This window comes from Alligator sinensis, unplaced genomic scaffold (genome assembly GCF_000455745.1).
Source record: "Alligator sinensis unplaced genomic scaffold, ASM45574v1 scaffold134_1, whole genome shotgun sequence".
NCBI lineage: Eukaryota > Metazoa > Chordata > Crocodylia > Alligatoridae > Alligator > Alligator sinensis.
Window position 1 is genome coordinate 634671 of NW_005841920.1, and position 10380 is coordinate 645050.

Below are 10380 nucleotides of genomic sequence, written 5' to 3' on the forward strand. Positions count from 1 at the left end.
CACGGTCCCCTCCCCCCTCCTCCAGCCCCCCCAACCTCTTACTTACTGGCACTGGAGCAAGTTTGCAGTGCAGGGAACATTTTTTCATTCCCACTTGTGCCTCTTGCCCTGCCTCAAAGGGGTTTGAGACCGGGCAAGAGGCACATGCACGCTCGTCTGGATGTGCCCTCAATGTCTTCATTATGTTATCCTGGAATATTTGGATGTATTTTCCCTGGATAAGTATTGCTTCCTGGCATGCATGGACAAGACTGACTTCAAACCTTGCCCCTCATGCTTGTGCAGATACTGAAACGAGTGGGCTAGATGATTTTAGGGACAGGAAACACTACAAGTTCCTGTTTGTCAAGTTTCCACTACATCATTTCATCAGGATATGTCCCTTTTTTGTAAAATAAATAGGGACTCCCTGCATATCCACTTAAATCTTAAGAAATAAGCCAAAATCTTATGTTTGTGAAATACCTGCTGTTTCCCTAACTTTCTGACACTCCAGGCTCTCCGTAACAGTATGCTTTTTCCTTCTCTCTAACGGAGATGCCAGTAATCTAATGCTGATAAGATTAACATTGTAACCAGTTGATTTCACTATCATGTAGAGTGGGCTTAAAGGACAGTGCCACAGAGCTGATACACTGTTCTTTTTTTTGTGCTCCAACACCACATCCTCCAATACCACATCCTCCCAGTTTAAATCTAGTACAGCCAGCTTCAGCTGAGAAAAAGCAACAGTATGGCCTGCTACAACTAACATCCTGGATTAAGCACTAGAACTAATGTTAGGTTACAATATGAGTCATAGAACTAATACTATTGTATATTGAGCATAAATTTAATCTATTATTTTGAGTTTTGTATTTTTACCATTTTAGCCAGTTACAAAAAAAATGCTTTTCCTTTTACTCTATACCTGAGCTGTGTTTGTTACAATAAGGATTACACCAAAAAGACATTAGTTATATGAGATTTTTTTGGTCATAAACTTTCACAGGGTATTGCTTTTCAGGAGAGATACTTGGAGGAATTATATTTTTCTTTTCATTTTAACATTGTTACAGGATCTTTTGTGAGGAATTAACCTCAAATTATGCCAGTGATTAATCCAAATGTAGGATTGAAAAACCACATTGATATAAGACATTTAAGTATTATCTCTGACAAAGATAAACATTCTTTTCCTTCTTAACCAACACATGTTTTATTAAATAAAAGTGTGGTAGCTTCTTGATTGTGTGGGTTTCTCTTCCCCTGTCACAGAATCCTATTGTTCAAGGAAGTGGCCATTTCTGACAAGACATTGAAAAAATGTTTGCACTACAGTGGTAGCATGCTCTGGCCAGAACACTCCTAAACATACCCCATCTACCAGTTCCTACTGACATGCTTCACACCTGGAAACAGGCTGGGTGACACTGCTCCAAGGATATCCCCAGCAGCCACTCTCAAGCACACCAAAAACCAAGGTCTCAAGGGATGCTACAGAGTGGCCTCCACAGCATGTTTACAGAGTTGGATGGGGGTGACCATATTATTTTAAAAGAAATCTAGGACATGCTGCTTCCCCCGCCAAGTCAGCAGGCCTGGCTGCTTGGCTCTGCTGCAGCCACAAAACCTGCCAGCTGTTAAGGAAATAGGTGCAGCAGGGTTCTGGGGCCCTGCACCCCTAGCGGCTGATGGGCAAAACTCATGACATGGGTGCTAGGTTTTACACATTTTTTCCTTGGGAATCTGAAGTTCATGACCTAAACAGTTTAGTGAAACTGGCTATAACAAGATCTCACTGGGATCATCTAGGTCACTCAGCCTGATCATCTCAAACATTTGATTTTTCCACTTTAAATGCTTATAAATTACTGGGTAATAAATTACTGCTTATGGGAACAGTATCAGACTGGGTTTATACTCCTGATATCATCCTTAAGAACTCCTCCAGAGGCTTCATTGTTGAATGATCTTCTCACCTTTCAAGGATACCACCACCCTACTTCAGTGCAGCAGGATCTCTGCTGTGTTAGCTCCATTAGAAAAAAAATGGGATTAATCTCTCTTAGCCCTCTCAGGTCTGCCCTTTCCCACACTTTCAAGAAAGCCCTGTCTCCCCAATACAAAAAACCTTTCTTTTTATCTCTTATAAAACTAATCCCAAACCCAGGCTTGTATTTCACTATTTTAGTTTTGGGTAGCATTTTATATCACATTTGTATTTATTCTTTCCATGAAACATTGCCCAAGTCAGAACCTGAGATGAAGTGATTTAAAACTGCTGGCATTACTATTCAGTTATCAGTCACCACTGCCTGTTTCCCATCTCATTAAGAGAGAAACTGCACACGTATTCCAGCTGAATGTCAGCTTTTCTACCCTACATATTTCTATGTCTTCTCTTTTCTAAACAGAAGAAGTGAAAAGACAGGGGATCAGAAAGGTAGTTTAAGAGTGATGTTGTATAATTTCTGTACTATCACAGTTACAAGACAGGAAAGAGGGTCAGAATGATTTTCTAAGCTAAGGAAGGGAATAATGAACTTGGAGAGCATGTGTTAAATTGACATCCATTGTTCATTAATCATAAAAAGTTTCTTGAGCCCAGATTCAGCATTGAGGAGAGCATGAGAGATTCCTGGAGAGTTGTGCCCAATTAACTGCCATTTTGTCCCCATATATATTCATGGTCCATTGACTGAAGGGAATTAATCCATGAGATGGCAGCACCAGAAACAACTGATGGCACTGGAAAACAAACTGAAGGCAGAGATGGATAAGCATAGCCTCAGGTTGGACAAAGATCTTGAAACACAGCACAACAACTTTACTGCTGAAATAGCAAAGCTAATAAAAAGCACCAAGCAGCCACAGTAAAGGAGACCAAAGCAATGGCTAATGAAGAGAAGAAGCTTCAACAACACATTCAGGTCCAACAGAAGCAGGAACTGAACAGCTTCCTGGAATCGCAGGAGAGAATATAAGCTCCACAAAGAGCAGCTCAAAGAATGAGAACCAGAGCAACCTGAAGGAGAAGCATGAGTGGCTTTCTGAGCAGAGGAGAACATCCAGCATTTCCAGCCAGAAGAGGAGGTCAACCTACTGAACCACCAGCGGCAGTACCTGGAGCTGAAGTGCCTCCACTTCAAGCAGATAATGCTCCTTGGGCACCACAACTGGAGCAAGACCTTGTTTGGGAGGAGCTGGACAAGATGCAGATGCTGCTGTGCCAACACAAATCCATGCAGAATCTGGAGTTCCACCACCTCAGCACCATCCAGAAAATGCACTGCAAGCTAATCTACCTGCAGCACCAGACCGAGCTCACCAACCAGCCGGAGTACAAGCAGCATCATGAGAGGGAACTGCAGTACAAGCATGTCATGAAGGTCAGGTAGTAGCCCAAGAGCCTGAAGTCCAAAGAGCTATATATCAAGAAGCAGTTCCAGGACACATGCAAGATTCAGACACAGCAGTACAAAGCCTTGAGAAACCATCTGCTGGAGACCATGCCAAAGAGCAAGCACAAAGCGGTGCTGAAATGGCTCAAGAAGGAGCAGATGTGCAAGCTGGCCATCCTCGCCGAGCAGTACAATCACAGCATTAATTAAACGCTCTCAACACAAGCTCTGCATCTGGACAAGGGGCAGGAAGCGGAGTGCCAGGTTTTGAAGATGCAGCTGCACAGGAACTGGAGCTGCTGAACGCGTATCAGAGTAAAATCAAGATGCAGGCTGAGGCCCAACACGACCAGGAGCTGTGTGAGCTCAAGCAGAGGGTGTCTCTTTGCAGGGCCCTCCTAGAGCAGAAGATCGGGAATAAGATGCCAATGCTGCAGAATGAGTGCACCGAGCAGATATGGAGCCTGCTGGAGCAGCAAGCCCGTGAGATCAAAGCCTTTGACTTGGAGAGCATACAGGAAGGTTTTAATAACATGGTTCTTTCTAACCTCTCCCCCGAGGTGTTCAGCCACAACTACCTGGGAGCTTCTGGCTGGTCCCACAATCCAACAGGGGGTGCGGGACCTCATTGGGGTCATCCTATGGGTGGCCCACCGCAAGGTTGGGGCCATCCAATGCAAGGTGGACCCAGCCATGGGGTCACCCCTTGGGGCCCATGCAAGAGGTCTCTCGAGGTAGTGTGATAGGGGTCCACAACAGCCTCCAGGCTCTGAGGTGGACAGCCTCCAGGGGACGGACGGAGCAGGGCATGAGCAGGAGCAAAAGTGTTACTTCACAAATATCCAGTGGTTCACACATGACTGATCACAGGATGAACATGAGCCACCAATGCGATGCTGCAGCCAGCAAAGCAAGCAAAATTCCACCTTGCATCTCAAGCAAGACCCAAGAAGTCATCCTCCCACTTTATTCATCCTTGGTGAGGCCACAGCTGAAGTACCGAATCCAGTTCTGGGCTCCACACCTTAGAAAGGATGTGGAGAAGCTTGAGAAAGTCCAGAGGAGAGCCACGTGCATGATCAGAGGTCAAGAGAGGAGGCCTTATGAGGAGAGGCTGAGGGGCATGGGACTCTTCAGTCTGGAGAAGTGAAGGCTCAGGGGTAACTTGGTGGCAGCCTATGAGTATATAAGGGGTGTACATCAGGAAATGGCAGAACTTTTTTTCACCAGAGCACCCCAGAGAAGACAAGGTCTAACAGTCACAAACTGCTAGAAGACCATTTTAGATTGGACATAAGGAAAAACTGCTTTACCGTCTGAGTCTCCAGAGTCAGACGGGATTCCTCCTAGAAGTGGTGCAAGCTCCTACTCTGACTATGTTCAAGAAACACCTGGATGACTTCCTGCCCTTTGGGTATGGGGCTGGATCTAATGATCTCACGAGGTCCCTTCCAGCCCTAGCATCTATGAAATATGTTAAATCTATTTTTGCCACCTTGAAGGAAATTTCTGCTTCACCTTGCCATGCCAAAGTATTACTCTTGTTTAACCATTTGAGCTCTATACTCTCTCTCCTTTTTTAATCTCCATAATGAAGTCTTTATACACAAACTTGCAGCATTTCATTTTTTAAACCAGAGAGTAAACTTCAGCCATACAAAGGGAAAAGGAGAATAGAAAGCAGACAAAAGCAACTGAGAACAACCATTGGTTCACTGAAGTTACAGGCATCTTTTCACAATCCTTGTGCAGACAGAACAAAGTACAAAGTTCTATTTCCTTATAAACAGAAAGTGTTTTGCATATTTGAGATAAATGTTTGCATAAAAATTAAAATATGTTTACATTTAAGGCCAATCTAAGACTAACAAAACACACAGGGGACTAGTCTAATGTAGAACAAAACAACGTATTAGGGGGAAAAATACAAGCTTTTCTCCAGGGTGTAGGCTGTAGCCATGTTGGTCTAAGGACACAGGCAGACAAGGTTCTTTGGGTGAACTTGATATCTTTTATTAGACCAACTTAAATAGTTGGGAAAAATTTTTAGCAAGCTTTCAAGTTTAAAAACCCTTCGTTAAGGTTTTCTCCATGCTTCTTCGAACTTCTGCAATGGTGAAATTAGCTTCTTCCTCATGATCTTATCATCAAATCATAAGATAGTGCAGTTTAATCACATCTACTTACTGAACAGAATATTGTAGAACAACATACTGTTTTATCCATCTTAATTTTCAGCCATCGTGAGTGACCATCCAGGTCTCTCAATGCTTCACATTACTAAATTCAAAATATTCAATTTACAATCTTCCTCTTGTCCAATCTCCAGTCCCCCCTTTCTATACGGTCTGCTACCAATATTCTGCACAGGCCACTGCTTCTGGTGCTGGTGTTGCCAAATCTTGTGGGGTGCATTGTGGAGCTATCGGGCATCACAGGAGATGATCCATGGTTTACTCCTCCTAACAAACACATTGGTCAGCTACATAGAGGCCCCAGGATTTCATGAGAGAGTTGCATCTGCTGTGACCCACTCTCAATCTGTTCAGGCTCCACCACATGTGGCATTTGTAACCAGAAATGGATGCTAACTCTTCACTGGGAGTAATTCCTCACTTCCTCCATTCAACAGCTTTGTCACCTAGTTTCTCCCATTCTTTTAGCCAGAGGGTACTTCTGGCTGATTCCAGTGATGTGGTCAATTATACAGTAGAGGACAAAAAGCTAGTTCTCAGTGAGAGACAACAGAGCATTTGTTGATGTTCATAGAACAGGTGGCGATCGTCTGACTCTTGCACCTGTCAGCCAGTGTCACCAGCTACTTTCCTCCTGATGTAAAAGGGTGCTGGTCTAGTAAACTAGTTTTACATTAGATGGGTTCCCTGTATATTGTGTTAGTTTTAGATTGGGATTATAGGTAAGAGGTAAAAATGTAAATTACAATAAATGATTAAAATGTAATATAATAGATCAAAGACATAATTCTAGAGACTTTTCAACTATTTAAAAAAATTAAGTCTACCTTCACATCTGGGAGCAGGGGGAAAGAGATGATCTTGTTCATATCTGAAACACTAAGAAATATGGTTTAATAGGATGAAACAATCCCATGCATTGGTACAGGCTGGAGACTGACTGGCTAAGCAGCAGTTCTGCAGAAAATGACCTGGGGTTTACAGTGGGCAATAAACTGAATAAGCCAACAGTGTGCCTTTGTTGCAGAAAAAGCTAACAGCATACTAGGCTGCATTAGTAGGAGTGTTCCCAGTAGAACGAGGGAAGTGATTATTCCCCTCTATTCAGCACTGGTGAGGCCACATCTGGAGTACTGTGTCCAGTTTTGAACCCCCTATTACAGAAAGGATGCAGACAAATTGGAGAGTCCAGTTGAGAGCAACAAAAATGGTCAGGGGGCTGGGGCATATGACTTAAGAGGAGAGGCCAAGGGAGCTAGGCTTATTTAGTATGGAGAAGAGAAGACTGAGGGAGGCTTTAACAACAGACTTCAACTACCTGAAGGGGGTTCCAAAGAAGATGGCGCTAGACTGTTCTCAGTGGTGGCAAATAACAGCACAAGGAGCAATGGTCTCAAGTTGCAGAAAGGGAAGTTTAGGTTAGATATTAGGAAAAACTCTCTCACTAGGACAGTAGTAAAGCACTAGAACAGGTTACCCAGAGAGGTGGTGAAATCTGTCCTTGGAGGTTTTCAAGACCCGGCTAGACAAAGCTTTGGCTGGGATAATCTAGTTGGGGATAGTCCTACTTTGATCAGGGGGTTGGACTAGATGACCTCCTGAGGTCCCTTCCAACCCTAATTTCCTATGATTCTATTAAATCTAGGCTATGGCAGATAACAGGGCAAATCTTTGCCAGGAGACCTTCCTGACAAAGATTATACTAGCAGCAGCTTCCCAGCTAGTTTGAGTGATCTAGTGTGGGTGACTGCCGATCCCAGCTGTAACAATATCACATGGAAAAGTGTCAGAGCCAGGCACCTAGCCTGATTACACTGCTTTCATTTTCTGAATGATTTCAGCATGCAACCAAATGTTGAAATCATTGTCTTAATGTAAAACCTTAGTACACAGCATTATTACTTCTGTGAGATAGCTGAGTATGTGACACCTCCTTTCTTATGAGAACAGAGATGAGAGTGAATACAACAATTTTGACTGGTTAAAATTAGAAATAGAAACCAAAGGGAAAACCCCTAAAAAAATAACAAAAGCACAGCACAAGGACTGGCTCTGTGGGCCCTGCCACACATTTAAATTAAAGCTGGATAGAAACCAGCTATAAAAAAAGAAAAACTGTTACACATTTTCAAACACTGACTTTGTATCTAGTTGGCTCTTTTCATAGCTGGATGGACATGTTTATGGGGTGATAATTACTTTGCAGATATGGCCTGTCTAAATCTATTGCACAACTAACTAGTTAATTGTATAACATATGTAATGTGTGGCCTGTAGGAGCCATAGCCATCCAGAAGAGCTACAGTGAGATGCCAAAGGTCACCTCAAGACTCTCTCTCTAACCAACTGTATGAGGGTAGAGGAATAGAAAAAAAGAGAGCAGGGAGGGAGAGAAGCCCTGAAACTTGTTAGATGAAGGTAAGCATGCACTACCATTACAATCATTCATGTCAGGAAGACAGTTTATAGCTCCTTTTATCTAGCACACACCCTACTTTCTGCCTGCCCTCTGTCCCTGTACAGGTCTCCAATGTGGCTGGGAGTAGGAGTATCATAAGAGGGGGACAACGGTTCCCTATCCACAGCTCCAGTGCCCAAGGCAAGATCTAGACCACACACTTGAGGGTCTGGAACTTCTGGAACCACCCTTGAATCTGCTAAGTGGGAAGGGAGAAAAGCTCTGAGAGAGGAGTGAGCCAAGGAAGAACCATCTAGAAAAGACCGGGGCGGGGTCCTCAGAGAAAAAATGGGGGTGAGAAGAAAGTGACAGCCGTGGAGAAGGAGGAAAAACACATTCTTGCTTGAGAGAAGCAGGGAGTAACCACTGGAGAAAAGGGTTACGTGGTTTAAAGAGGGGTAGAGAGAAAGATGGCACTCATATCACATAGGAAGTTACAATGGTTTTGTGACTAGTATAAAAGCAGTCTTCAAATCCTTGAAGGGCTGCTATAAAGAAAAGGGAAAGCATCTTTTCTCTCTTGCTGCAGAAAGGAGGATGCAGACCAATGGCTTGAAGTCACAGCAAAGTAAGTTTACACTGGATATCCAGAAAAAAATTTTCACTGTAAAAACAGAGAGGCAGTGGAATAGATTGCCTAGGGAAGCTGTGGACTCCTCATCACTGCAGGCATTCAACAAGAGGTTGGGAAGCAAACAGTTGGGGATGATCAAGGCATAGCTATGCCTGTGGTTCCTCTTGCCCTTCTAGACTGATCCCCATATTTGCGGTCAGGAAGGAATTTTATCCCACAGTCAGATTTATATGGATTGTGGCAGGTTTTGCCTTCCTCTGTAGCAGAGGGCATGGCTCTCTAAATGCAATCTCTTCAGCGATACTGACAACATTGTATAGAAGCAGGACATTGGCTGCCGTGGTTCCTCTGCTTTACCAATGGCAAGTTAGGGTGCTAGGTCTATGTTGTATCAGAGTTGACGGCAGTCTTATGCAGAGTTCAGATTATGGTTTATATGAAATGGTTTGGATAAGGATGATCCTGCCTCAGTCAAGGGGTTGGACTAGTATTCTCTGGAGGTCCCTTCTAGCCCTACTTCTCTATAACTCTATGGGCATTTGTACATATGTATGCACTGCAGTGGCATAAATGCATTTGTATAAATGGCAAAATGCGCATCAGCACTGAGAAAATGGTGCCAGTACACTTTTGAACTAACACACACAGAAGATGTTTTAGTTCAAAAGCACACCAACATTTTCTGTACACTGATGCACATTTTGCCATTTATACAAATGCTTGTGACAGTGCCAGGTGTGTCAGCTAGTGTGCTCTGATGCACTGGATTTCCGGCATGCCAGAGCAAACAAAGGTACATTACCTCCCTGTCCCCTTAAAGATGAAAATATAATAGGTACTAACGACAGAAGGTGACTATTTGTTAATCACTTGGTGAACAGCTGTGAGCACTAATCCCAGGAGAAATACAATTTACTCTACCATCACACTGTACAAAATGCAAGATTTTATACTCTACAGCATTTGTGTCCATAAGAATGGTCAAGCATCCCCAGGGTAGGTTTACTTGAACTTCTATCTGTGGTCAGACTTTTGGTCTTAAATATTCTTGTTTGCTAGACTTCCAAGATGATGCTGAGGAAGTACTTTGGAGTTGAATTTTGAGATGCACATTAAATCAATTAAAGTCTGATATACACTTACTATACCAAACAGTTTACATCAAGGGACAGGTATCTGAACATTTGGAAAGAAAGCCCGAGTAAGGGCACTGTGTGAGCTCACCCAGCTACTACCCAGATGGCCAATAATTATAATTATTATATATAAAAGTATTCTCAACCCTTCCAGGGAGGAGAAGGCAGGCCAAGGCAAACTGATTTGGTTCTTTCACATGCTTTTTCGTTGCTGCATCCCAGAGCACTTTGCTGAAGGGCAGACATTTCAACTCTCTCAAATGGCTTCTCTCCCTAGGCCACCAGCCTGCAAAACCACCAGGGCTCTGCCCCAGAGCATCAGGATCAAAGCTCTTCACCGCGGGACCTTAGAGAGAGGCGCGCTCCTTGCCCCGCTTTGCCGGGGTGGGTGGTCTTAGCAGAGTTGAGGCGAGGGCTGCGCGGGACGGTCCGGCCGCAGGCAGGGGCTGCACTGCTTCCCCTCTGGCGGGCGATCCCCGCTTCTCCGTGAGCCTCTCTAGGACCCCGTGCGGCTGCAGCCCCTACACAGCCTGGGCCCAGCGGGCCACCTGCTCGCCGGCCCTTCCCCCGGTGCGCTGGATACACAGCGGCGCTGCCCAGTGCGGCAGGCGCGAGGCAGGCCAGGGCAGCCCTC

The 10380-nt window shown here is 44.2% G+C and overlaps 1 protein-coding gene and 1 pseudogene across 1 annotated transcript in view; one reads left to right on the forward strand and one right to left on the reverse strand.

Annotated features, from left to right (window-relative positions):
• TEC (tec protein tyrosine kinase) overlaps positions 1-6461 on the reverse strand; it is a 79603-nt gene extending 73142 nt beyond the window's left edge. The window contains exon 1 of the mRNA XM_014517651.2: positions 6406-6461. The gene's annotated coding sequence lies outside the window, so the exon portion shown is untranslated. The remainder of the gene's footprint in view (positions 1-6405) is intronic.
• LOC102381542 lies at positions 2698-4329 on the forward strand (annotated as a pseudogene).
• Positions 6462-10380: the final 3919 nt, after the last annotated feature.